General features: G+C 37.4%; 1 long non-coding RNA gene across 1 annotated transcript; it reads left to right on the top strand.

The window, feature by feature from the left end:
- The first annotated feature begins 1,220 nt into the window (after positions 1–1,220).
- Positions 1,221–3,042, top strand: LOC130591907 (uncharacterized). The gene is made up of 3 exons (XR_008969848.1): positions 1,221–1,381; positions 1,836–1,892; positions 2,830–3,042. It is a non-coding gene; the product is annotated as an uncharacterized LOC130591907 (long non-coding RNA).
- The last annotated feature ends 24,577 nt before the right edge of the window (positions 3,043–27,619 follow it).

Raw genomic sequence — 27,619 nt, forward strand, 5'->3', positions numbered from 1 at the left:
TACATAAAATTCTGAAAGTATTACTAAAAGATCCGTTACAAATGTCTATTTGTAGAGACCTAATTTCTCAAGCACTTCTCCACGATTTTCTCCAAAAACTTCTCCATGATTACACGTAGCTTCAGCTACTTCTCCATAATCTTTCCGTTGCAGTTTTACCGTTGATAGTTTGTCCAGTTTGGCTTCCAGGATCTCAGCCACGATCTCAGCCACTTCTCCATGTTCACACGCCTCACAAATAGTTAGGTTGTAGCGGTTCCTAAATTATAGGAACTACCTCAACGTTCTATTTGTAAGCGCCTCCTTAGGTTAGTGTTTTGCGGCTCCTAGATTATAGGTAACAATAGATGCTGCACATGCACTAACTAAAAACAATATTATGGAATCTTAATATTTTCATTTGTTACATCCACAATATTAATCGGATAACACAAATAAATTATAAATAACTTTAAACTTGATTAAACACCTAATCAAATCTTCATAAGTTATTTAACATGTTATTTGTGAAACTTAAAGATAATTACACTAATTAAAACTAGAATAGTAAAATAAACATAACAAAATAAACTGGAGAAATAGATCTAAGACATAAACAAATTACTTCTAACAAAAAACTAAAAACAAAATTAATAAACTTAAAATATGTAAACTTTAATTATATGTCATTATCAAAATAGTGAAATAACAGATGATATCTGTAATACTCCGTATTTTGAGAATTAATTCGTATTAATTAAGAAATACCAAGAAGTTAATAAAAAGGCATTTTAATATTATTTACAGAATAATAAGAATATAATAATATTAATACGAGTCGGTTGTGTTAACTTCGGATTCATAAAAGTTAAGCCGAGTTTACCCGATCTAGAGTTACCACTTTTAGAAGGTTATAAAAAGGAAAAGAAGAGGAGGAACTTTGTGAAACCCTAAATTTCCCTTCCTCCCTCAGCCGTCATCTCCCTTCCTTCTCTTCTCTCAATTTCTCTCTGCTCCTTCTCGCATCATCATCGAGGTGTGCGACGAGATGCTGCGAGTGACGAGGCTCGCGAGCGTGGTGGTGCGAGGGTGTGTGAGTCGAAGTGCTGCGAGGTTGTGCGAAGGCGAGGGTGCGCTGCTGTGCGAGAGAAGGAGGTGCGGCGAAGCGCTGCGAGGTTCGAGGGCTGAGCGACGAGCGAGCAAGACGCGAGCGACGAAGCTTGCGCGAGGCCCGCTGCTGCTGTGCGAGTTGTGCGACGAAGCTCGAAGCGTGCGCGAGGCTGCTGCTGTGCGAATCGAGGGCTGGTTCGAGCGTAGCCGTGCGGCTGCTGTGGTAGAGCTTGGGGTTGTGTGCCGTTGCCGGAAATCGGTCGCCGGAATTTGATTTCCGGCGAGCTTAACGGTATAAAACATTTTATATATTGAATATATTATATTAAGTTTAATTATAATGTGTGTTTTCATAATTATGTTAAATTATAATTAATTAATTAATAATTCAAGTTAATGAGTTCATGTTATTATTCTAACTATAATTGCGAATATAACTTTTGGACATAATACTGGATTGGACCTAAGAGTTTTGGACATAAGATTTGGACATAAAACATGGTTGGACTTATAATTTAACTGGTTTGGTAAAGATAGTGGACTAATGACACCTAATATTAGTATGTTCACTAGCTTTGACTCCTAAAAGACGTTAAACTCTTTATAATAAGAAAAGTAACGAAAATTCTTTAACAAGGGGTTTATTAATCGTTTACTTCGAATTATTAAACCGTATAGTCTTAGTTACGTAGTAGTTGTTAATATTACCATTGACGTAGCACTAAAGCTTTTATTTAACGGTTTAGGTCCCAATTTCATAAGCGGAACGTTCGATTAAGACAGCGAAAATTCTCCGTTACAAGGTACGTACGCGTACCAGTTTAATCCCAAGTATTAGTATCATGATTAGGTTGCAATCTATGTTATTGGAACCTAGAAGCATGATAGGGAACATTTGATTGATTGAGATTGTCTGGTTAGACATTTGTAATTGAAATCGATATGTTGCATTGGAATGCTTAATTCTATCGTAGTATAAACAAGAGCATTTTAAATCTATCCATAGTGTAACAAGGTTGTTACAAGAGATATGATTCGAGCATTGTAACTAAGAGGACAGGTAAATGATTCTATGTATCCATAGTGTAACAAGGTTGTTATAGGAGATACGATTTGAGCATTTTAACTAAGAGTACAGGTAAATGATTCTATGTATCCATAGTGTAACAAGAGTGTTACAAGAGATACAATTTGAGCATTGTAACTAAGAGAAAAGGTAATGACTATATGTGGTTATGAAATGAATGGTTAATATTAAAATGAATTATGGCAATATCTTGTAGCTGGACTCCCTACAAGTGATGAACAATGGGGGGAGTGTGGGACTTGTCCTACGCTCCTACGCAGGCCTACTGTGACGACAGTAGTGTCCTTATATTTTGACACTCAAGTAGGCGGAAGGTTCCGTTCGATCTTGGGGGTATGCATACTAAGGTGATGGGTGTGAGACGGAACAAAACCGTATTTGCATTTCATCTAACAGACCTAGTGTCTGTTAAGGATTCAGTAGCCCGTATGATTCTAGTAAGATGACGGTGCCCGTTCGATGCCAATTAAAGATTAAAGATATAAAGGTTAAAGGATGTAACATAATGTAGCATCATGCTTAAGATTGTTCATGTGTGCATCATTTATGCTTATATGTATTCAATGGTTCATTACGTACTCAGCATAGCTGATTGTGTGTTATTATGTGTTTGATGAACTGCGATGAACCATTGATGCTACAATGGGGAGCAGACTAGGTGTGCTGGTGTTGCTGCATATTCTCGAGCATACGGGGACTAGGCTTTGGTATTTACATTAAAACATTTTGAAATAAGTATTATTGGTTTTTCTAAGACTTATATAAATGGTTTGTGGTTTGAATGAAAGGGGTCATTGATGATTCCCGAGTTGTATTTATATTTTGATTCCGCTGCATTTTAGTTTTCAAGTTAATGTTTTAAGTTATCGTAACTCTTATTATGCCTTGCGTTCCATCGCGGCGGTAACGCCCCCGAGGTCGACGCGACGCAGCAGTGGTAGGCGCGCGTGGATTTTGGGGGTGTTACAATATCTGTTATGGCTCTTTTTCCTAAGCACTCAATACAGCTTCAGTAGGCAACACCAGCTTATAAGCAGCTATGGTTAATCAGATTCTCTATGCAGGAACAGCTAGCCAAGACGCACCCAGCTATAGCAGTAGTATGCAGCTACCAGCTACCAGGTGACGAGAATATTACAGCAGTAGAAGGTTAAATATCTCAGCCAAAGTCAAGGAAATCAGTTCCTAAAATCAAGGAGACCAAGTCTAAAGAGAAGTATGCTCAAGCATCACTCTCTACGTGCCTAAAAAGTAGGAAGACCAATTCAAATAACCTAGTAACTGCTGCCAGAAGTGGAGTCCGAGATTCCAGCAACTAATTCCTGATTTTCAGGGAGTTGTTTAAGGCTATCTCCACCAGCCCTACTATTATAAATAGTGGCTCGTAAGCAGGACCAAAGGAGGAGATATGACCTATGCTATTTACTTATACTTTCATAGTCATACTTAGATAAATTCAGCTATCTTTCATTCATATGCTAAAATATTATACTTGTATTCAAAGGCTTTAACGCCCAAATTATAATGGATTGGTGGACTCATTGCCACCCGCGGTTTTATCCCTTTTCATGGGTTTTCCGCGTCACCATTTTCTTGTGTCTCTTCTCTCTTTATTTCTTCCCTTTCAATTATGCTATCTATTTTTCCTATCTAATCTAGTCGTCGTTGTCCCGACCAAAGATTGTCACCTTGGCGATTTTTGGCATAAACAGTTTGGCGCCCACCGTGGGGCCGATAGCTAGATCTTCCATCTAAACACATATCCACAAAATCCCCCGTTTGACACAAAAAATCAATCCACCCTCATGTGGTCTGTTATTGCAGCCTCTTTCGGTTGTTGGAGCAGCTTGCAAGGTGTCCACACCTTTGGATTGTCAGGTAAGAACCTGGGCTATCTAGTAATCTAGCGAGGAGTAGAAGAATACCCAAATCAGGTTACGGGTGTCGCCAGCATCCAAGCATCCAAGCATCCAAGCATCCAATCTGTAAACCTGAAGGAGGTTTAAAAGCTGACAGGAAATGGCAGCTGCTTCAAACTGTTTCACTTCGACATCATCAGATAAGTGTCATCTTTTTATGATGTTTTAAGTATAATTAAATGAATGTACTGATGATCATGAAGTGCTCTTCAAGAGCTGAACTATTATCGACACCTTCCTCCTGTCGAAGTCGAGACCAAGTAAGATTTTATATTTATACTTAGCTGTAAGCAGAAGTTTTTAGTTTTATATTAGCTATGGAAGCTGAAAGCTGACAGGTACCTACTTATAGACCAAGAAGTCCTTCCTAGTTATTGAAACTAGATACATTCTTTTAAAAAACTTGTTGTAGCCAGTTAGTTTACAACATCTAAAAAGTCGAGACATTACCTTGAAATAAGTCTTACTACTCTTATGACTAACTATTTTATTAAGTTTGTTCTAAGGAACTAGGAATTTCAGGACGAATTGAAAAATGATAATTTTCCACAGCAACTATGGCATAAGAAGGAGAAATTCAACAGGTAAACCGTGTAACAGGTAAGGGTGTATGGAAGCTGTACGTTCACGACTCTTCTAATTTCAGGGGAGCTTTCTCAGTATAGCGCCAAAGTCACCACAGGGAACATGATAATACGGTTTTTTTATTACTTGTAATTCTGAAATTACTAACAATGGAGCAAAGTGTGAGACTTTGATTGTAGGTACGGGCAAAGCATAGTTGGCACAAGGTGTAGATAGTGCTGGCTAACAAATTGATGAAATAAAATCCTACAAACTGAAACAGAAGATGGAGATACGTAAATGATTTATCAGCTACGACAAACATGCGCAGTGTCTTTAAGTTTTTAAATCTAAACTATTCTGTTCAGTTTCGTGGAAGATGTTTCAGGTACAAATCTCAATGCCATCACAGCTAAAGCAAACACTTACAGTAGCAGAATCACCTCAGCGTCTCAGACGCCATCTAGAACCTGTCAACACCATCAGCAACTTGTAGACGCTTTCAGCAAGCTGTAGACGTCTTCTGTAACCTGTAGACACCGCCAGTAACCCATCAACACCTTCCGGAACCTGTCAACGCCTTCATTAACCCGTCAAGTGCTACCAGCGTCGCCTATGTGTTAGCCACCTCACATTACTAGCAATCTTCACACATATACTACGTAAGTCTTTTAGTAGACGCAAATAACCAGGTAACCTTCTTTAAGATTACTTGAGTTAGCTTACTAGTTACAATCGACTTTCTCTTGTCATTTCAAAATTTTAGCAACTGATAATGGTTAACAACACTCTCAACTTTGTTTTGAGATAACTGAGTGTAGTGTGTATAGATTAAGCTATCATGCAGCATCCGTTTTTATCAAAGGGCAACATTAAAGTCACAAATTCATCGATTTTTGTGGCTAACTTCAGTCAAAAGTCTAAGATGTCAATATGACAAGAATTGGACACAACCCAGCTGCTTCTAGTAGCTAAAGGAGTCGACATCTTATGGAAGAAAAGCATCCAGTCAGATAAGTGAACTCTAACTTTTTTTCCTGAAGTAGCCACAAGGGGGCAAGAGTATATGGCTTATATATTGACTTTAATAATGCGACTCCTGTTATGATTACACAAGGCTTTTTATTGTTGTATTTTCAAAAATACATAACAAGTATGTGTGTAGCATGTGAATACAGGAACAATGCTAGTTAAAACAAAAGCATCCTGGGGGCTTAATGTCAACACAATCTGAAATGAGTTGGAGATCTCAAGGGGCTTAAAAAATTATACAAACCTCGGTACTACTAGCAACCTTTAAAGTGAAGAAGTTGACTATACATGAAGATAAGTGGAAGATATCACTAGTTGAAATTCTCAGCAACATGAAGATGTCTAAGTAAAAAGGCAAAGAAGGTAACCTTAGTATCAGCTACATTACTTGTCTTTGGTAACATCTTGCTTTCTAAGTCATTTGCAGGAATTTATATGAGACGTATAAAATAAATCAAAAGAAACAAGTTTATTGTCATACACGTTAAAACCAACAATAAAAAGCGGAGACAGCATGAGAAGCTGACACCAGCTTATCTGGTTTGCACAATGAGTTATCTTCAACCACAAGTCATGGCAAGTAAGCTCTAGATTATTGTTGTCAATATGATTCATAGGTACGCTCTAATACTCTTTCGAAGATTCATTTCTCTAACTATTATCGCAGTTAACATGACGTAGAGTATACACTTAGTAGCTAAATTTTTTACACTTGACTTCGAATAATATACACTAGTAGTCATCGCTATTTCCATAAAGCTAATTATCAACCTTCCATGTCAATGAGAAGCAAATACATTTATTATTACTTCTTCGTACACTAACGTGACGTACAACATGAAAACAAGATTGATACCAATGTGTGAGCTGAAGATAGCATGACACAACGAAGCTAGATCAGGTTACAACGTGTCTTACAAACACAACAAGGGTAGCTGACAACATTGTCAAGTTCCTAACACCATAAGACCAAAGTGGAAGCCATAAGACCAAAGTGGAAGCCATAAGACCAAAGTTAGCTAAAATGCTAAGTGACGTCTAACCTATATTGTTTATTCAACTTCTTATCCACATAGCTAGCATAGCTAACAATCATTATCATCTATTCATTCAAAATATGCACTTATGCATAATGACTTTCTTATCAAGTCCGATATATACATTGCAAACATCAAACTTTGTTTCATGCTTTTTCTTCACAAGTCAATCATACAACAATTGCATTCGTGATGTTTGGGCTTATAAGAATTATTGTAACAAAATTAAGTTGTACGCATGCATGTTCTTTTGTGTAAGGTGTAAGCTGTTACATGTTCGATGCAAGCTAACAAGTGTGAAAGCAAGCTGCCGAATGTCTAGCACAAGCTGTCCAGGACATAGGTAACCTATTGACCACTAGCGCAAGCCGTAGAATATCACAAGTAAGCTGCTGAGCATCGAATACATGAGCTATCCATCAAAGGTCCATCATAAGGCGTAACGTTGGCGAATATGACCGTTATCTTGCTAATTGGAGAAGTCGCAAGTGCACAGTGCTCACAACATCTTAAGTTCACAAAGATCAGGAATACAAAGCTTCGTAATGATGAGCAACACGTCAAGTAAGTAACACTAGTTGGCGTTGATAGGCATTGTTTACTATTGTAACATATCAACGTGCAAAGGTATATACTCCTAAATTTAAAAATACATCATTTACTAAGACTTCTAAGCTTAATGTGCACATCAATGTTCACTTATGTTTATCTATTCATTCACCTAAGTTAAGACACACATGATCAAACTCTCGAAGTGTCTACTTGTACAAAGATATGCATACTTGCTTTATATTCTATGACATTATATCTTCACCAAGTTATAACAAGGTGAAATCGATGTATGGTAACTTACAATATGGTCTAGCGTCAGCTTACATACGCGCCCCTGATGCCAGCTTACATACGCGCCCCTGATGCCAGCTTACATACGCGCCCGTGACGCCAGCTTACATATGTGCCCGTGACGCCAGCTTACATACGTGCCCCTGACGCCAGCTTACAAAAGGGTCCTGTCTGTCGCCAGGTACTCAAAGGTGGTCCTAACACCAGAATATCCTAAGTTCAAATTGACAAATAACTAAAGGCTCACATGCCAGAAACACGAGGCAAATCCGAAACAAATCAAAGCAAAAACGAAATGGCTCAAGCGCCAGCCTATGAAATGGTCTAGGTGCCAGCTTACGAATTATATGGCCTAGGTGCCGGCTTGAAAAAAAGTTCAATTGCCAAGTTAATTAAATCAACCAGAATCTCATTATCTAAGTGACCTACACATCAAAATGTAAGTGCCAACGCTAAACCATCAAATAGTGGCCCGCAACTTCAACAAGAGTGTAAAAGCCAAAGTGTTTAAGGTAAGAGACTAGGTTCTTAGGAAGGTATTCCAGAGCACCCAAGAGCTGAATGCTGGCAAGCTAGAGAGTAGCTGGGAGGGTCCTTGTCTAATTGAACGAGTGGTTGGAAAAGGTGCGTATTACCTAGTTACCAAGGAAGGAAAAGTCGTACCTAGAAGCTAGAACGCTTTGCATCTCAAGTTGTATTATTTTTAACCTAGGTTAAGAACCATGTTGTCTACCGGCTGCAAACGCCAGAATACCAAACAAAGGTAACCAGTATTCCCAGCAGGGGATATTGGTCGACCAGGTAACGCAAGAGGGTCGCAGCACCTAGTCTCAGGTAAAGGTCGAAGCGCCTAGTCTCAGATAAAGGTCGAAGCGCCTAGTCACAAGCTAAAGGTCGAAGTACCTGAGTTTAGCTATATGGTCGTAGCACCAAGGAAACGGGCCCAACCAAAGGAAAACTCGAGTACACCAAGTAAGAATATCACCAAAGCTAGCAAATATAAACGTGCATACAAAAGAGATGTTTCTTAAAATCAAAAGTCAAAAGTTCGAAAGATCCAAAGATCAAAAGCAAAGTTCAAAGAGTCAGAGCAACTTAAGCAAACAAAGTAAGCTAAGGACAGCGTGCAAAGACGCAAGACAGCATAAACATGAATTCAATGGATGATTGGCTGCATGAAACTAACACACAAGTCCTCTTGAGTTATAGATACAAAGTTACTTCTAAAGGGCCTAAGCGTCAGGACCTAAGCGTTGGTGCTAGCTAGCCAGCCAGCTAGATAGTCATCTAGCTAGCTACAATCGTATGAATTGTCTAAAGTTTCAAATGTTAATGGCTACCCGCAACCTGTTGCGAGCCAACCAAGCTATGAGAAGCGCTGAAAAAGCACAAAAGCAAAGCAATGAGCTGTTGAAGTGCGTAGCTACCATAGTATTGTATATCTTAAGTTTATTGTACATCCTAAGTTTTCAAAGTACTATCTCAAGTTGTCAAAGTATTATCATAAGTTTTCAAAGAATTACTCAAAATTGTTCTCAAGCTGTGTGTTACATATTGAATGTTTTCGAAGCCACCTAAGCTAAGTGCAAAGACAATCAAGGTGTCAGCCACGGAGGTGATAGCTAAGCTATCTAGAGACAAAGCCATGTATAGCAACCAAGCAAGACACTAGTTGCAAAGCAAGCGGGCATGAAAAGAGCAATTGACATGATGCGAAGCTGTAGTTCATTTTCCTAGTCTACGACAAGCTTCGATTAGAAAAATGGGGGCTATTGTTATGGCTCTTTTTCCTAAGCACTCAATACAGCTTCAGTAGGCAACACCAGCTTATAAGCAGCTATGGTTAATTAGATTCTCTATGCAGGAACAACTAGCCAAGACGCACCCAGCTATAACAGTAGTATGCAGCTACCAGCTACCAGGTGACGAGAATATTACAGCAGTAGAAGGTAAAATATCTCAGCCAAAGTCAAGGAAATCAGTTCCTAAAATCAAGGAGACCAAGTCTAAAGAGAAGTATGCTCAAGTCACTCTCTACGTGCCTAAAAAGTAGGAAGACCAATTCAAATAACCCAGTAACTGCTGGCAGAAGTGGAGTCCGAGATTCCAGCAACTAATTCCTGATTTTCAGGGAGTTGTTTAAGGCTATCTCCACCAGCCCTACTATTATAAATAGTGGCTCGTAAGCAGGACCAAAGGAGGAGATATGACCTATGCTATTTACTTATACTTTCATAGTCATACTTAGATAAATTCAGCTATCTTTCATTCATATGCTAAAAATATTATACTTGTATTCAAAGGCTTTAACGCCCAAATTATAGTGGATTGGTGGACTCATTGCCACCCGCGGTTTTATCCCTTTTCATGGGTTTTCCGCGTCATCATTTTCTTGTGTCTCTTCTCTCTTTATTTCTTCCCTTTAAATTATGCTATCTATTTTTCCTATCTAATCTAGTCGTCGTTGTCCTGACCAAAGATTGTCACCTTGGCGATTTTTGGCATAAACAATATCCTGAACATAAGTCAATTTTTGAGAACACACTCGCTCCATTCAATTGGTCGAATAGGTCATCTACTCTAGGCAAGGGGATATTTGTTTTTGATGGTTACATTATTGAACTCCCTATAGTCAATACATAGCCTCATGCTACCATCCTTTTTCTTCACAAACAACATAGAAGCTCCCCAAGGTGATACACTAAGCCTAATATAACCTTTATCCAATAGCTCTTGCAATTGCATTTTCAGCTCAGTCATCTTAGGAGGTGCCATTCTATAGGGTGCCTTAGATATAGGTGCAGTTCTAGGAACTAAGTCTATGGTGAACTCGACAGCTATAGCAGGTGGCATACCTGAAATCTCACTTGGAAACACATCCATAAACTCGTTCACAATTGGGACATCCTCAAGCTTTACTTCAACTTCCTTACTCACATCCTGCACACTATAGAAAAATAATTCACAGCCCTTTCTCATCAATTTCCTCACTTGCATAGCAGAGATAACTCCAAACTTCTTAGGTTTCCCAAAACATCTATAGGAGGTCAATTTTCTCGAAGGGTTTCTCAGCTCTACCTTTTGAATCTCACAATCGATATTGGCCTTGTGATGACTTAACCAGTTCATCCCTAGAATCACATCTAGGTCTCCCAAATTGAATTCTATTAAGTCAGACGGAAAGACACAACCTCCTATCTTCAAAGGCAGATTTCTAAACAACTTGGTACACCTTATGATTTCTCCAGTAGGAATACTAATAGACAAGTCAATTTCTTCATAATCTATTAACCCAGACTCTTTAAGACAGATGATGATGTAAAAGAATAAGTTGCCCCTGAATCAAATAATGTTTTAACAAGGACTGAATTAATAGGAAAGTTACCAGAAACTACGTCGGCTCAGCTTCCTTTCGACTCATCGCGTACATCTTTCCCATAGGCTTACTTTAGTTGGGGTTTTCACTTGCAGGCTTACTATAGTTCCCCTAATTATTCTATTCTCCTCCAGGTTTAGGACCTTGGTTTCCAGACCGGTTGGACCCTGATATGATCTGATTACCATTCCCTTGACCCTTCTGCTCCATACCATGCTTAGAGTAGCACTTTTACTCCCTATGAACCTTCTTCTGGCAGTAGTTATAAGTCACTAGGTCTCCCTTACAGTCTCTCCTAGAGTGATTTTTGTTACAGCTCTTGCAGGGACGAACTCTCTCAAGTTTACCCTTATTGCGGTTATCTTGGTTGTTTCTCCCTTGGAAATTCCCATTATCATTATGGTTCCTCTTGAAATTCCCTTGGTTTCCCCCAACATTAACATCTTTCCTCTTCTCACCTACTATTGCATTTTTCTTATCTCTCCTTGACTGTAGTCCATAAATATGGGATGCTCTCCCATACACTATGTCTAGGGATGTAAAGGTCTCACCTCCTAATCCCAATTGTATCTCATTAGTTAAACCTTGCTCAAACCCTTGAGCTTTAAGCTCTTCAGTGGCTAAAACCTCAGGTGCAAATCTGGACAGGTGTATGAATTTACCGTAGCACTCAGAGATGGTCATACAACCCATCCTAAGGTTAATGAATTCTTGGGCTTTTTGCTTCCTCATAAAGGCAGGGTAAAACTTTCCTCTCAAGGCAATCACAAATGCATCCCAATTGAATCCTTCAACAGCACTCAATCTAGCTCCACTCTTTCTCCACCATAAATCAGCTTCATCTTTGAGATATAGCACAACCTAACCCATTCTCATATTTTCAGGGTAGTTCACAACCTCAAACAGTTCCTCAAACTCCCTCATCCAATTCTCTAAGAAGGTTGGGTCAGCTTACCCCTTAAAGTATGGTGGCTTAACCTAAGCTAATCTTTCAAAGATTTCCCCAGCAGTCTCAGGACGCTCAGCTCTCTCCTGATCAATTTATACGCCAAGAGGTGAATAGCATCAACTAGGTCGTTGTTGTTAGCCATTCTACTTCGGGACCTGAAAGTAATATAACTCGACTTTAGGTTCCAACATAACTCACATGTCATCTAAGAAGGCAACATTTGATTTGATCATCAATGATCGCATCAACAAACAATTTCTCAACTAGTTTCAAGTTCACATGAATTATTCTCTAATAATCATATAAACATCCATGTAAAATATATTCACATAACATGCAAGTAGAAACAAGCAAGCAAGAATGTAATTACATAATAAAGAATTAAATAATAAAAATATTCTCATCACGTGTCCAAAATTAAATCCTTACTCACTCATATAAATTAAATAATGGCTTTTATTCCTCCATAAAGGGTACTAAAAAAATGTTACTATAATGTTATACTTCCCTAAAAAAATAAAACAATGGTTCTATAAACTATTCTAACACTGTTGGTCAACTATCCAACATTATTATATAATACTAATCTACTATATATTGTTAATCAGAGACATATAACAATCTAAGGTACTACATTGTCAACCTTATCCTTAGCTTCCTGGTACAGTTTAGGCCTTAAAGTCTCATCTTCAGTTTCCTATACCCCATCCTTATAGTAGTAGACATATTTCCTCTACCGCTTTGATCTTCTAGTGGGTTGAGGCTCTTCATCTTCCTCAGGTTCAGTATCAGTCTCATACCTGAACATGCATGATAGATACCTTCTCTAGTTTTGCCTTTAGCATGGTCAAGTTCCACAATTAGCTCGTCATCACTAGTTAATCCTGACCTCAGAATCCTACGAATATTCCACTCCAAGTTGGTATATTCTCTATCATCGATGGGTGCAATGTTCTCATGAACTTCATCGTCACTCAGGACAATGGGGTTATAATAGCTTCCTAATCTAGCAGACATGTTCAGGGAGCTACAACACAAATACACCATAATATTTTAGTACTCTCCCTAAACGCATTCCCAACAATAAACAATAAGGAGTAATCACTAACATCATAGGCATGAAAACATAACACTTAGCAGGCAAGAAAATATAAACAGTTAGCAGGGAAGAAAAATAATCATGCATCATTTACAGGGAAGACAAAGAATAATGCATCATTAGTAGAGAAGAAAAGTAATAATGCATCATTAGCCGAGAAGAAATAAATAATAATGCATCATTAGTTGGGAAGAAAAATAATAATGCATCATTAGCAAGGAAGAAAATTAATAATGCATCATTAGCAGGGAAGAAAAATAATAATGCATCATTAGCAGGGAAGAAAAGTAATAATCATGCTGAACAAACTATTCAATGCAGGCATATAATATTTCTATTCTATATGCCCTTCCTATAATACTCATTCTCATAATGCAACCATTTAAACTTTAAAGGCATGAAAAATAATGCAGACATTCTATAAAATAATAATAACTAAGTATCTAAAAAAACAAAATTCAAACTATGCAAAAACAAAAATTTCGCACTTAATAAATCGAAAGAAAAAAAAAATTTCAACTTTTAAAAAAATTCGGAAATCCAAAATTTCCGACTATTACTTAAAAAAAAAAAATACTCGAACAAATATAATATTTCGGACAATTTTTTTTTTTGTCTAAAGAAAAATTTCAGACCCTCAAAAAAATTTTTAGTCCCCTGAAATATACATATAATAATATATATTCCTATAAATTTTTCAAAACAAATAAGTAGGAGCAATTCTAAAGTTTATTCAAAAAACTAGTAAGTTAGTTAGGCTCCTAAAAGTTTTGAAAATAACCTAAAACTCCCATATACCACTTTGTAACACCCTGATAATTCTCTCTTTTCAGAAATACCTTTATAATATAAAAGTAAAATATTACCCAAGTATTATCGCCCGTGTGATAACGTATCAGCTTATTCAGAATTTTGCAGCGGAAAACATATAACAAAACTTTAAATTTTTATTATAAATAAATAAATAAGTATTTAGAAATCGAACAATCTAAATGAGTCTACTCAAACAACTTAATAAATTATGTTCTTATTAATGCAGAAAAGTAAAATATACTAGTTACACATTCTCTCCATTCCAGATTCCCAATGATGCACATCTGCGAACCTGTAATGTCAATGCTTTACTGACTCTGCTTACCAAAATGGGTCATCACAAGATCAATAAGGCAAAGTCATGATCACAAACACAAACAAAGCACGTAATTAACAAAGCTGAGTACTACATACTAAAACATAAGCATTCCTAACATGATACTAAAAAAAAACATGTAGGGATAAATAATAATATAATCATATAACATTCTGCAGACAACTTTTACTGAACTAAATTTTAAACATCATTTTATTCCTTTAATGGAATAGTTACTTGGACCCGAGCTGTCTTATCTACTAATGCCTTCACTAAGAATACGAAATACGGGCGCAACTTCGTATTCCAGAATGACCTGCGATATCGAGAACTTTTTTGAAAAATAGGAAATGGTGATCAATCCACCCCCAGGAAAGCCATGGCACGCTCACCATGAACCCCAACTCCTGATGTCCAACTCTAGACGTGCACCAGTCTAAAGTCTATAACTATCCTCGTTACACTTTACGTTATTTACATGTTATCACTTGTTATGACACACATACAAGCAATCACAAAAATACAAATCAATCATTTACAACTTACTTCTTTTATCTTAGGATTTCATAAGTGATCACAACTTACAATCCAAGACTACTTTCTTTTAATCTCAATCTTTCTTATTTTGTTGAACCTAGCCAACAATAGTCTTACCTTTAAGAGGCATAACTTATCAACTTACCAAATAAGGCCCACAATCCTCATAAGATAGTGAAAATAATACTTGTAAGGGAACACATGAATGACATGATTCAATCTCTATAATATATTAATTACCCCATGTGAACTAATAAATAAAGTTCTCATCCATATGGTTGCATCAATAATTCTATACAAACATGACAATCTTTAACTCATAATCAATCTCATAATTAATATGCTTGCACACAGGCATAAAACATGTAAAATCAATCATACTAGAAATCACATATGAACTCATAAAGTTCCTATACATGATACTATAACTTTTTCTCCTTTAATCATGACACTAATCATATAGCACACAGGTATGTACGTACCTTGTGTAAACTAGTCGGCATACCACTTTTAATTCTTAAAAAGTCTCCTACAGAATATTCTCCGCCTAGAAATCAATATAAACTAAAATCAATACTCTTAAATAAGAATACAACAACTTTAAAATATTTAAAAATCCCCTTTAAATATATTTAAAAGTTGATTTTTCTATCAAAAGTTCAATTACTTTTAATTCCTAGCATAGAACTACCATACTAGTAATTGAAATTCTTAAAAATCCATCAATAAAATCTTTTCTGAAATTCCAGCAACTTTAAAATCATAAAACCCTCTTTAAACATATGTAAACATGATTAAATTCATAATCTAAACCAATCTCATAGTATACAACATGCTACTATGGTTTTCTAGTAATTAACACCCTAAAAATCCATGCTTTAATGATTAAAACTTCAATCTAACCATAATAAACAAATCTGAATTTTTATTCTTATAATATGTAATAGATATGGATCAAGATTATTTATTAAAACAGTAAATTAAAACCAATAATCATGATTAACATTAAAATAAAGCATAAAAACATAGTCTTTAATGGAATCTTGAGGAAGAAGAAAAGAAATTAACCAACAAGAGAAAAACAAAGAAGGCGCTGAAAGCAAAAGGCCACGGCAGCAGCAGCAGCAGCGAATGAACCTTGGCGGTTTTGAAGGCTTTGTGATGTTTCTTGTTGAAGAAGAAATGTTACTTGAAGAACAAAAAAGAAAGAACTTGAAATAGAGAAAGAAGAGAAAGGCGTGAACAAGGAGAAAGAAAGAATTTCGTGTGGTTTGAGGAATAGGAGAGAGAAAATAATTCTTGTGTGGGGTAAAATAATTGGGTGTTAGGATATTTATGAGGAGGCTTTCTTTTGGGCTTGGGCATAAAGGAGATTGGACTCAATTAAAATTGATGATGAATAGGATAAATAAATTAGAACTCCTAACATCAATATGACTTCTCTTTCCTAATATACTTAGAAATTAAGTTCCTCAAGTCCACTTATACTTCTTTTCCAAATCAAATTAGTATTTAAAACACTTATAGTTAGCATGCTTAATTAAAATATTTTTACTTTCTTAAATCCTTAAAATAATTTCACTTGACTTTTAAAATAGTCAACCCTTTTTTAAATAGTCAAATCATCTAAAACTAAATTATGTTTAAATACAAATATATAAATACTAAAATATATTTATAAAATCCTTTAAAATTATGGGGGATTACACCGTATGCTTGCATCAATCTTCCATGTAAACATAATATAAATCTCGTAATCAATATGTTTCACACAATGGCACAAAACATGCAAATTCAATACAATAGAAATCACATACGGACTCAAAGTAGTTCCTATACATGATATTACATATTCTCATCCTTATAATCAAGATACTAATCTAATTAACACATAGGTATGCACGTATCTTGTGTATAAAAATCGGGTGGCCACTTTCACAACCTTAAAATTAGCCTACAAGGAATTCTCCACCTAATAATAATCGACATAACCACATATCAATATTCTATAAATTTCCAGCAACTTTAAAATATTTCAAACCCTCATAAGAAGTGTCTAAAATTCTCTTAACCAATAAATCCTTCATTTTTAGTGCCCCCTAGTATAGTACCACTATACTAGTCACCAAAAACCACTAAAAATCAATAAGTTAATGCATTAAAGCCACAATAATTAAGTGTGCTACTAAAATTTCCAGCAACATATAACATATTAAAACTCTTTTTAAACATACTTAAACATATTTAAAATCATATGAATAATTAATTCCATAAACTATAATAGTTAACTATGAAATTTCAACCTTAAAACCCTAAAAATTCATGCTTTCATAATTAAAAATCCAATTCCAATATAATAAATAAATCTGAATTTTCATTTCTTCAATACATAAACTATCTAAACTTAGATTCATAAGAAAATCATCAAACTAAAACTTTTACACATAATCAAACTGAAAATAAATCTTTTAAAACATAAACTTTAAATAAAAACTTAAGGAGGAAGAAAAGTAATCAAATCAAAGCAAGAAGAGAAAACAAGAACGTCGGTGAGGAGAAAAGGCGGCAGCGGCGGAGGCGCGACACTGCTGGGTGGTCGACAATTGGCCGGCGGTGAAGAGGAGTGAAGGCCGAAGGGGAAGGAAAGAAGAAAGTGAAGGAAAACCGAGAGAGAAGAAGAAAGAGAGAGGAGGCCGAAATATGGGAGGAAGGAGGAGAGAGAAAATTAATGTGTGGGGAAATTTTGGGGTTTATGGGGTTTATATAGGTTTCCCCTTGTGGGATTAGGAAAAGGTAATTGGGCTCAAATAGTGTTTAATGATGAATAAAATTAGTGTTTGCGTCCCCATAGCCAACTAGGAGTCGTTTTCCTAATCCAAATAGTGTTTTAAGCATTTCAAATATTTTTCAAAGCATGCCTAAAGAAAATATTTTAATTTCTTTAGATTATTAAAATAATTTCTTTTACTTTCAAATAGTCAACCTTTAAAGAAATGAATCATTTAAATACTAAATTATATTTATTTATAAATAACTATACATTAAAGTATATTTATAAAATTTATAAATTTATGGGGAATTACAGTTTATGAAAAGAAGGTTTCAAGAACGAGAACGTTTATTTTAATATTCAAAACATCATGTTTTACATGGTTGAATAAGCTGAACTTTATTTTAATAATATCAAGGACTTAACACTGAAATAATTTTATTATTTCGGTTAGGTCCCAGTTTCATCAACGGAATGTTTTAAGTAGTCAGCGAAGATTCTCCGTTACAAGGTACGTACACGTACTAGTTCAATTAAAATACGTTAGTATAATGCTAAGCTATGAATTGTTTTATTGAAACTTAGGATCATGATAGGGAACTATTAGTGGCTATGATTGATAAGATTGTTTGGTAACATGAAATGAATTGGAAATTTGTATTTATATCCTTGTTGTATGACTTACGAGTTGGAATGAACTATTATTGGTATGCGTAATTCAATCGCATAACAAGCATGGAATGAGAATTGGATATGAATCCTATGATTTATTGTTCTAGCCAGGATGTTACAAGAGATTGCCTAAACTAAAGAATTAAGCAATGTATCTAAGGAGAAAGATTAAATGATTATGTGTTTAAGGCTATGTGAATGAATATCACTAAGAAGGATATTTGGCGATAAACTTGTAGTTGCAATCCCTACAAGTAGCGAATGATGGGGGGAGTGTGGGGGCTTGTTCCACACTCCTGTGCAAGCCTATTACTGTGACGATTGCAGTGTCCTTATAAATTTTGATAACTCAAGTAGGCGGAAGGTTCTGTACGATGTTGGGGGTATGCATAGTAAAGTAATGGGTGTGAAGCAGAATAAAACCACATTTGTATTTCATCTAATAGACTAAGTTGTCTATTAAGGATGAACTATCTCGTATGATTCTAGAAAGATGACGGTGCCCGTTCATTGCCAACTAAATTATAAAAGTAATAAAATGTAATACTCTCGTAGTATCATGTCTAGGAATGTTTCATATTGTTTTGGTTATGCTTACTATATTATCTCACTGTTTAAGTACGCACTATTTTCGCTTCAGTTTAGTTTTCATAATAAGGAGTAAGTTAGTGTCTTCATTTTAACAAGCCTTACGTTTCAATGTGGTGCTAATACTCCCAAAGTCGATGCAGCATAGTTTAAACGTGTATGGATTTTGGGGTGTTACATGTGGAGCAAGAATTATTTATCAATCCCCGGAGGGGGATAAGTTAATATGATTTAAGATTCTAGTTTCAAACGTCCAATAATAAGGTTAAATATGGGGCCATGCTCGCTAGAATAAAGATGTGTAGAGCGGCCGAGGCATTAGAGATCGAGGCCAAATTGGACTCTCTCCTAGTGGTCAACCAAGTACGTCTATGATCAAGTACATGCATCTTATTAGAGATGAGATTCAACCTTTGAAGCAGTTTTTGTTAGAGCAAGTACCAAGGTCAAAAAATCACCAGGTTGATGTTCTCTCAAGCTAGCCAGTTCAACTGGTTGTGATATACCGAGGACAATGTATTACGAAGTCAAGTCAAAGAAAAGCATTGATCAAGAAGAATTCTTGTATCTAAGCCGAGGAATAGTATGGATGAAGCTCATCATAAACTTCAAAAATACGGACCAGTTACCTGTCGGGCCCGGAAAATTTCATATTAGCAAAGAAGGAATTAAATATCACTTAGCAAGAATCATGGGATTGACATTGACTTTGGGTATAACTGCTGGAGGAAAATCAGGAGGAAGTTAGAGATAAACAAGGCGCTACCTATCTTCAAGGGAGTTTGGCAGCATCTTTGAAGGATATCCCATAGCCTATATATATATGTAGCTCAATGTAACCCTAGTTTCTCTTCTACTATTTCTCTCTCTCCACGCACACATTCATATTCTTTATTCTCTACTCTAATATTTTCCATAGTGGCACAAGAAAACTTGATATTATAATCTACCCTTGTATTGACGTCGTCGGCATATTAGTGGATTGGTGATCAAGAGTATCACCCGCAGTTTTTCCCATCATTTGGGTTTTCCGCGTCAACAATTCGTTTGTCTTTTTATTGTTTTATTTCCTTTACATATTTCATTTATTCGTTAATATTGATTGCCATAGTGTGTAAAGATCTCGTTGTTGGTTCCCTTTTCCTTTTGCGTACTTGGTACAAAATTGGCATAAACAATTTGGCGCCCACCGTGGGGCCTTCAGCAAGATCTTTATACATCGTTCATCGCTTTTTTTTCGTCTATTATTTCGTTTGTGCTTCTCTTTTTTCTGTATTTGCAATGGCAGGAGATTGGGTACCACTCAAGAAGTCATAGATGAACTCAACCGCGTCAAGGCTGCATGGCGAATTGCAAATAACTATGTCGCAGCATGCATGGAGAATCAAAGCCTGAAACCTGCTCAAAAGTCCAAAGGCTCTAAGCGCCGCAACATAGGCGACATCTCCAAAATGCCTGACACCGACATCGAGCATGACGCCGTCATCGAGCATGACGCCGACATCGAGCGACGTCTTCAGCGACTAGAAGACATGATCGCCAGAATCCCCGGTGTCCCTCGTCCTATGGAGAAAGCGACGCCTAACAGCTATGCGGACTCACCTTTTGCTGATTTTATTGCCATGGTCGAGGTTCCAAAGCGGTTCTCCGTCCCAACCATGAAGATGTACGACGGCACTACAGATCCAAATGACCACGTCGCCCAATACAAACAACGGATGATGACCATCTCAATTCCTCGTAGCATGCGCGAGGCATGCATGTGTAAAGGATTCGGATCGACATTGACTGGACCAGCCCTACAGTGGTTCATTCACCTTGGCAACGGCACTATCTCTTCCTTTGCTCAATTGATTAATATTTTTAATTTACAGTTTGCTAGTAGTCGTAAGATGGAAAAACAGGCTAGTGACTTACATAGAATCCTGCAAAAATCTGATGAATCCTTGTGAGAGTTTGTTCACAGGTTTAACAGGGAAAAGGTGTCGATTCCAAATTGCGACGTTAAGACGACGATTGAAGCTTTTCGACGGGGACTGGATGAAGACTCAGATTTGTACAAAGAGCTTACCAAGTATCCCTGTCCAACGTTCGAGGATGCTCAAGCCAAAGCCTCGGCCCAGATCCGATTGGAGGAAGACATGCAGTCAAGAAAGGAATTTTATGACGTCGACAACAGGAAGTCGACGCCAAACGAAGAAAGTTCGTGGCGTCCAAAGCCTTATGATTGTCCACAACAAGTTTATAGCGTCCGTCAGACTCATCAAGCCAACGACTGGAAAAACGATCCTAACTGGACGTCGTCCAAAAAGTGATGTCGACGTCAACAATTGCGACGGCGTCTGGCTCGGACGTCGTCAATTATTTCATATCTCAAGGAGGATAAGCACGTTCCCTGAACTGGAACGTCCTCCATCTAAAACTCTTATCACTTTTAATCGTATTATGTTGAGAACAAAAGGGACACCACTACATGTAAGTAACCAACAAGTTAAATTGAGTTATTTCATTTCATGTTATTCTCAACATATTCTATTTCCTTTGTATTTTAAATGTTATTTCTTTATATTATACTAACTTGAGCGTCGTAGGACCGTTGGGGGAAGCCAACGATCATCTCACTTTTGTTGTATGAAGACAAGCATGGGGGACAAGAATTAGTTGACAGCCAACTTTGAGACAATCAAACACCACAATGTTCACATTCACCTGACGCCATCATCTGCGTCGATGACGCCATCATCAGCGTCGACGACGCCATCATCAGCGTCGACGACGACATCACAGTTGACGCCGACCTTTATTATGACGACGACAGTTTTATGCTGGGGCATCAAGGTTTGACGGCGTTCAGGTGAAAACAACGTGACTTCTATACAAAAAGGGACACACACCTTAAGAGGTCATCACAACAACGTATAAAACACCACACGCAATTAATAAGAAGAGGCAATTTAGCCCTTCTTAACAATTAACACTGTAAGTGGTTTCAAACATCAAAGGTACCTACACACATACGTACACACATTCATACAAACATAAGGGCCCTACACTTGACGACATATCCTGGATGACAACGTTTAGTTTTAAAACTAAACCTTTAGTCACGATGGAAAAGTCATATACATACGTACATACATACTTACAAACATACATTTCGATAACACACGATAAACATATGCAACGACTTTTATACACAAACACTAACACTGAAAACTAATTTGTCTCCATGGCATCTTTGTCTTCTGCAACAGGGGCATATTCAGCAGTTGTCACCGTCTCAGCAGCGGCAGTGACGCCGTCAGGAAGCACGTCGTCGAGAGTTCTAAAAACAGCCAGGAGTTTATGGACGTCATCTTCTGGCGTCCATGACGCCGTCTGACGTCCGCTTGACGATTTTGGCGTCATCAAGGATGACGGCGGCAGTAGTCATCACATCACCAGTGACGGCGGCAGACGACATAGTGTTCTCTGATGACGACGTCGGCGTCCGAAAAGAACAAACTTGAAGCCATTTGAAGGAGAAGATTAAGGGAAGAGTGTAATTGATGCCACTTCCCAAGACGGTTGAGCAAGTGTCATCAGTTAGGGGCAATTGTTGGGCCCGGAAAATTTCATATTAGCAAAGAAGGAATTAAATATCAGTTAGCAAGAATCATGGGATTGGCATTGACTTTGGGTATAACTGTTGGAGGAAAATCAGGAGGAAGTTAGAGATAAACAAGGCACTACCTATCTTCAAGGGAGTTTGGCAGCATCTTTGAAGGATATCCCATAGCCTATATATATATGTAGTTCAATGTAACCCTAGTTTCTCTTCTACTACTTCTCTCTCTCCACGCACACATTCATATTCTTTATTCTCTACTCTAATATTTTCCATAGTGGCACAAGAAAGCTTGATATTATAATCTACCCTTGTATTGACGCCGTCGACATATTAGTGGATTGGTGATCAAGAGTATCACCCGCGGTTTTTCCTATCATTTGGGTTTTCCGCGTCAACAATTCGTTTGTCTTTTTATTGTTTTATTTCCTTTACATATTTCATTTATTCGTTAATATTGATTGCCATAGTGTGTAAAGATCTCATTGTTGATTCCCTTTTCCTTTTGCGTACTTGGTACAAAATTGGCATAAACATTACCCTCACACCCCTTGCAAGTTAAGTATGTCAAGGCTAGAGATAAGTGGTTTGAACTATGGGATGAAACTTTGTATAAGAAGTCTTCCAATCGTCCTCTACTTAAGTGTGTCACTTGAGAAGACGAACTGGAAGTTTTGAAGAAACTCCATGATGGAGGCTGTGCATCTCATATTGGGGGAGGAGCCTTAGAAGAGAAGGCCTTGAGAATTGGGTACTATTGGCCAACCTTAAACGAGGATGCCATTTTCTATGGTAAGAAATGTGATAGTTGTCAGAATGATGAGTGAGTTTCTATCTCACATAAGCATCCTCTTTTACATCATATTCTTTACATATATCTTTATTTTCATTAGCTTTACCCCCATTTTGCAAACAATATCACTTATGACCTTTTCTATGATAAGGTTCAGGTTTTAGGCATTTTTTTTTTCCTTCACGAGGGCCCTATTTTGCTCCTTGTTTTGGTTTTCTCTTTCTTCCAGGTATTCTTAGTGCTTTACAAAAGACTCAAGGGAGAAAGATCAGGAAGAACCGAATTCAAGGAAGAGCACAACAGTTTATATGGAGCGGGCACTCTGATTAAAGTTCGTTCTTTAACATCAACGCGTCTTTGGCCATGGAACCCATGTAGCCTCCTTAAACCGAATACATGGAATACAACATTTGAAGAGCCCAGGTTCTAATTGGTTCGCAAGCAAGGATGTAAAGGAAGCCCAAGTTCTGTTTTGGTTCCTATTTATTTTTTTGTTTTATTTTCAAGCTTAAAATAAAGCGTAGTGATTACTTATGACGCTAAGGCAAGTAGGCGTGTGTAGCATTAGTTTTAGGCTTATCATTTACTGGTTTAACAAAGCTTGTAACAACAAAATGATTGAAGCTTTAAGAGGAGGCGTTAAACAAGGAGCCTTTCTAGCTCCTAAAACGTAACTCCTTTGGATGACTTTTGCCCTGATTTTGTGAAATCTCTAAGCATCTTTTGCCGCTCCTAATTCTATTTAAGGAGAGCTAATGTTCAATGAAAATCATTTTTGAGTTGATTAAAAAAAACCTTTGTGTTTATAGTTTTGTGCTTTGAGTTTGTCTCAAGTTTAAATCTAACCCTTATTGCTTTGAGTGTGTTTTGCGTGATAAGATTAGGGGAGATTGAGTATGTCTTGTCTCTGGCCTAAGATCCCAAATCATTGAGTTTGTCATGTGATTTGGTCACTATCCTAAATCCGTGAGTTACAAAGTGTATTGTGAGTGTTCTTGTTCTTCAGTTTAAAATTGTCATCCAAATATGATATAGGAGTTGTTGATGCAAGTTTACTAGCTCTTGTTCATAAGAATGTCTCAATGGAACTTGGCTCAATTGATGTACATGCAGGACTCTTCATGGGGATGACTACCAAGGTGGTAGCATGCTTGCTAAGCAACTTAGGTAGCATGGAATAGGCGTGTGATATTAACATGTCTATGAGAGTTCTAGTTATGTTAAGACTCATACTATCTTTATTGCTTTCCTAGTTATGTTTGTATTAGTAATCATGGTTTTGCCTACATTCTTAAAAGGATGGATTTTACATGATTCAAAAGGATATGGAGTCTAGGGCTTAGGGATTTGTCCTAAGCCTATTAGGGTTAGCATGTTCGATTCCTATTAGGATTAGCATGCATAAACTAGTATAAATGCAAGCTATGTATTCGATTATTTTCATAGTGAACTTAAGAAAGTTTTCGTGAGTTTTGATTAAAACTTGAGTCTGTAAACAGAATTATCTTGATTACTGGTGGCTTTGCCTTTGTGCTTTCAAAACCCTTAGATTTATTCATTGTGGTGGCTTTGCCTTTATCAACTATCTTGTTCTTTGTTCTTGATTTTTTATTCGAACTTAGTCTGATTTCTATACATACTTCCACACTTTGTTGTTTAATCTTGATAGATTAAATACATCATCTGGTATCAAGAGCTTTGGTTACATTCATTTAAACATTCGAGCCTTCATACAAGGCTTGTTGTTCGAAATTTATTAGTTTGATCTTCAAGAAACCCTTAAAGATCAAATCTTTTTTTCAAGATTCTTGATTTTTCACAAAGTTTCATCAGACAACATCATTATTAGTTGTCAAGTGGTGAAATAAAATCATCGAAATAAAATCATACACATCGTGTCTTCGTTGCTTGGAGTACAAGTTTCAAGCTTTCAATCCAAGTTCTGTTTGGGTTGAGCCATGGACGACGGGCAAGGTGGAAGAGAGGGTAGAGAGGTATTGGACGAGCAAGGGGACTAACCTTTGAACAAGCACAAAACTTGCCTAAGAATCGACAGTTAGAAGATCTAACCACACGCATGGACAAGTTGATGCGCATGATGCAATAAGGCTTTTGATGAGGAAACTCACAATCATAGGTATAGAAGACCACCAAAAGAGGATGATTGAGGCCTTAGGCTTGACTTGCCTAAGTTTGATGGCGCCATGAAGCCTGGGAAATTCTTGGAGTGGCTACAAAGAGTGGAAAGAGTCTATGATTACAAGGACTATGATAATGCTAAGTGGTTCAAGGTGGCTATTCTAAAACTCACAGGATATGCTAGCCTATGGTATGAGAACCTAATGACTAAAAGGCGCAAGGATGGCAAAAATTAGCCTACGTTCATGGGAGAAGTGAAGATAAGGATGAAGAAACGATTCCTCTCTTCCAATTTCACACAAGATACGTTTCGAAGGCTTCAAGTTCTTCAAGAAAACACACTAAGTGTTGAAGACTATGGTGGAGTTTGAAAGGATCAACATGCTGTGTGATGTGGATGAGAAGGCTGAGCACAAGATTCCTCGATTCATAGCTGGATTAGATAAGAAGTTAGCTAAGAAGGTTGATCTCCAACCCTATTGGAGTTTTGAGGAGGTAGTGCAAGTGGCCATGAGGGATGAGAAGTATGTCAAGGCCAAGAAAGCCTCCACCTTTAAGCCTTTTGTGAAGAACTTCGACAAACCAAGTGGCGCCAAAAAGGATGAAGCAACTGACTCTACACCTTCAAATAGGTTTGACAAGTTCAAAGGTGACAAAGGGAAGTCCTCCACCCCCTTAGCTACTGAAGAGAGGCACATTTGTTTCAAATGCAAGGGTTATGGTCATATCTTGAAGGATTGCCCCAACAATAGGGTCATGACTTTGAGAGACATCTAAGAGATTGATGCTGACTATGTTAGGGGAAGTTTGAAAAAGAGGAGCATGATGGGGAGAAGAATCATGAAGACGAGGCTGCTTATGAGGTAGATTATGAGGAGGAACCAGTTCATGAAGGCCAACAACTTATTGTTAGGCACATGTTGCATACACAACCATCTCCCTTGGACAACACTCAAAGGGATAAGATCTTCTTCAATCGTTGCCTAGTGAAGCAAAGGGTATGTGAATTAATCATTGACAATGATAGTTGTGCTAATGTTGTGTCTACCACCCTCATTGATAAAGGAAATTGGCCTACTTCTAATCACCCACACCCCTACAAGTTAAATTGGCTTAGTGATGATAATGGTATTAAAGTAACCAAACAAGCGTTGATCTTGTTCAAAATTGGCAATTTTAAGGATGAAGTTTTGTGTGATGTATGCAATATGGATGCTTGTCATATCTTGTTAGGGGGACCATGGAAATATGATCGCTTTGTGAAGTATGATGGGCGCTCAAATGTATGCATTGCTACTGTGGGAGGTAAGAAAAAAGCCTTGAAGCCTTTGTCATCCTCTCCTACATCAAAAGGCTCATTGTTGGTGAGTGCTAAGGAGATTGAGAAGGAATTGGAAGAGGAAAGTGAAGGGTACATCTTGGTTGCACGTGAAGTTGAAGGGGAGAAGCAAGGGTACAAGATCCCTAAGCATCTTGAGAGTGTACTTGATGAGTAGAATGATGTGTTGCCTCAAGACCTACCTCCAGGATTGCCACTAATTCGAGGCATAGAGCACCAAATTGACCTAGTCCCAGGTGCATCTCTTTCTAACAAGGCTGCTTATAGGTGTAATCCTCAAGAGACACAATAATTACAAAGGCAAATTGAAGAATTGATGTCTAGAGAGTATGTACGTGAAAGCATGAGTCCATGTGTCGTTCCTACATTCTTGGTACCTAAGAAGGATGGTACTTGGCGTATGTGCATTAATAGTAGGGCTGTTAACAACATCGCTGTGAAGTATCGTTTTTCTATCCCTACATTCGATGACTACTTGATGAGTTACATGGTTCTACTATCTTCGCTAAGATTGATTTGAGGAGTGGTTACCATCAAATTAGGATGAGAGAAGGAGATGAGTGGAAAACTACCTTCAAAACTAAGATGAGGCTATATAAGTGGCTTGTCATGCCAGTTGGACTTATTAATGCACCTAGCACATTCATGAGATTGATGAATAATGTGTTGAAAGACTTCTTAGGTAGATGTGTGATGGGGTATCTTGATGATATCCTTGTGTATAGCAGAAGTGTTGTGCAGCATCTAACTCCCCTAAGGGAAGTATTTGAGGTGTTGTGCAAATATAAGCTATATGGGAAGCTAGAGAAGTGCTATTTCCTAGTTCCTAGTGTTACATTCTTGGGCTACATTGTCTCCAAAGATGGCATGTCAGTTGATCCATCCAAGGTAGAGGCAATCAAGAGTTTGCCTATTCCTTCTACCATTTCAGAGGTACGTTCCTTTCATGGTTTAGCCTCTTTTTATAGAAGGTTTGTGCGCAACTTTAGTAGCATTGTAGCTCCTATGACTGAATGTATCAAGCAAGGGAAGTTTACATGGACCAAGATA

Source organism: Beta vulgaris, chromosome 6 (assembly GCF_026745355.1).
Source record: "Beta vulgaris subsp. vulgaris cultivar EL10 chromosome 6, EL10.2, whole genome shotgun sequence".
Classification (NCBI taxonomy): domain Eukaryota; kingdom Viridiplantae; phylum Streptophyta; class Magnoliopsida; order Caryophyllales; family Amaranthaceae; genus Beta; species Beta vulgaris.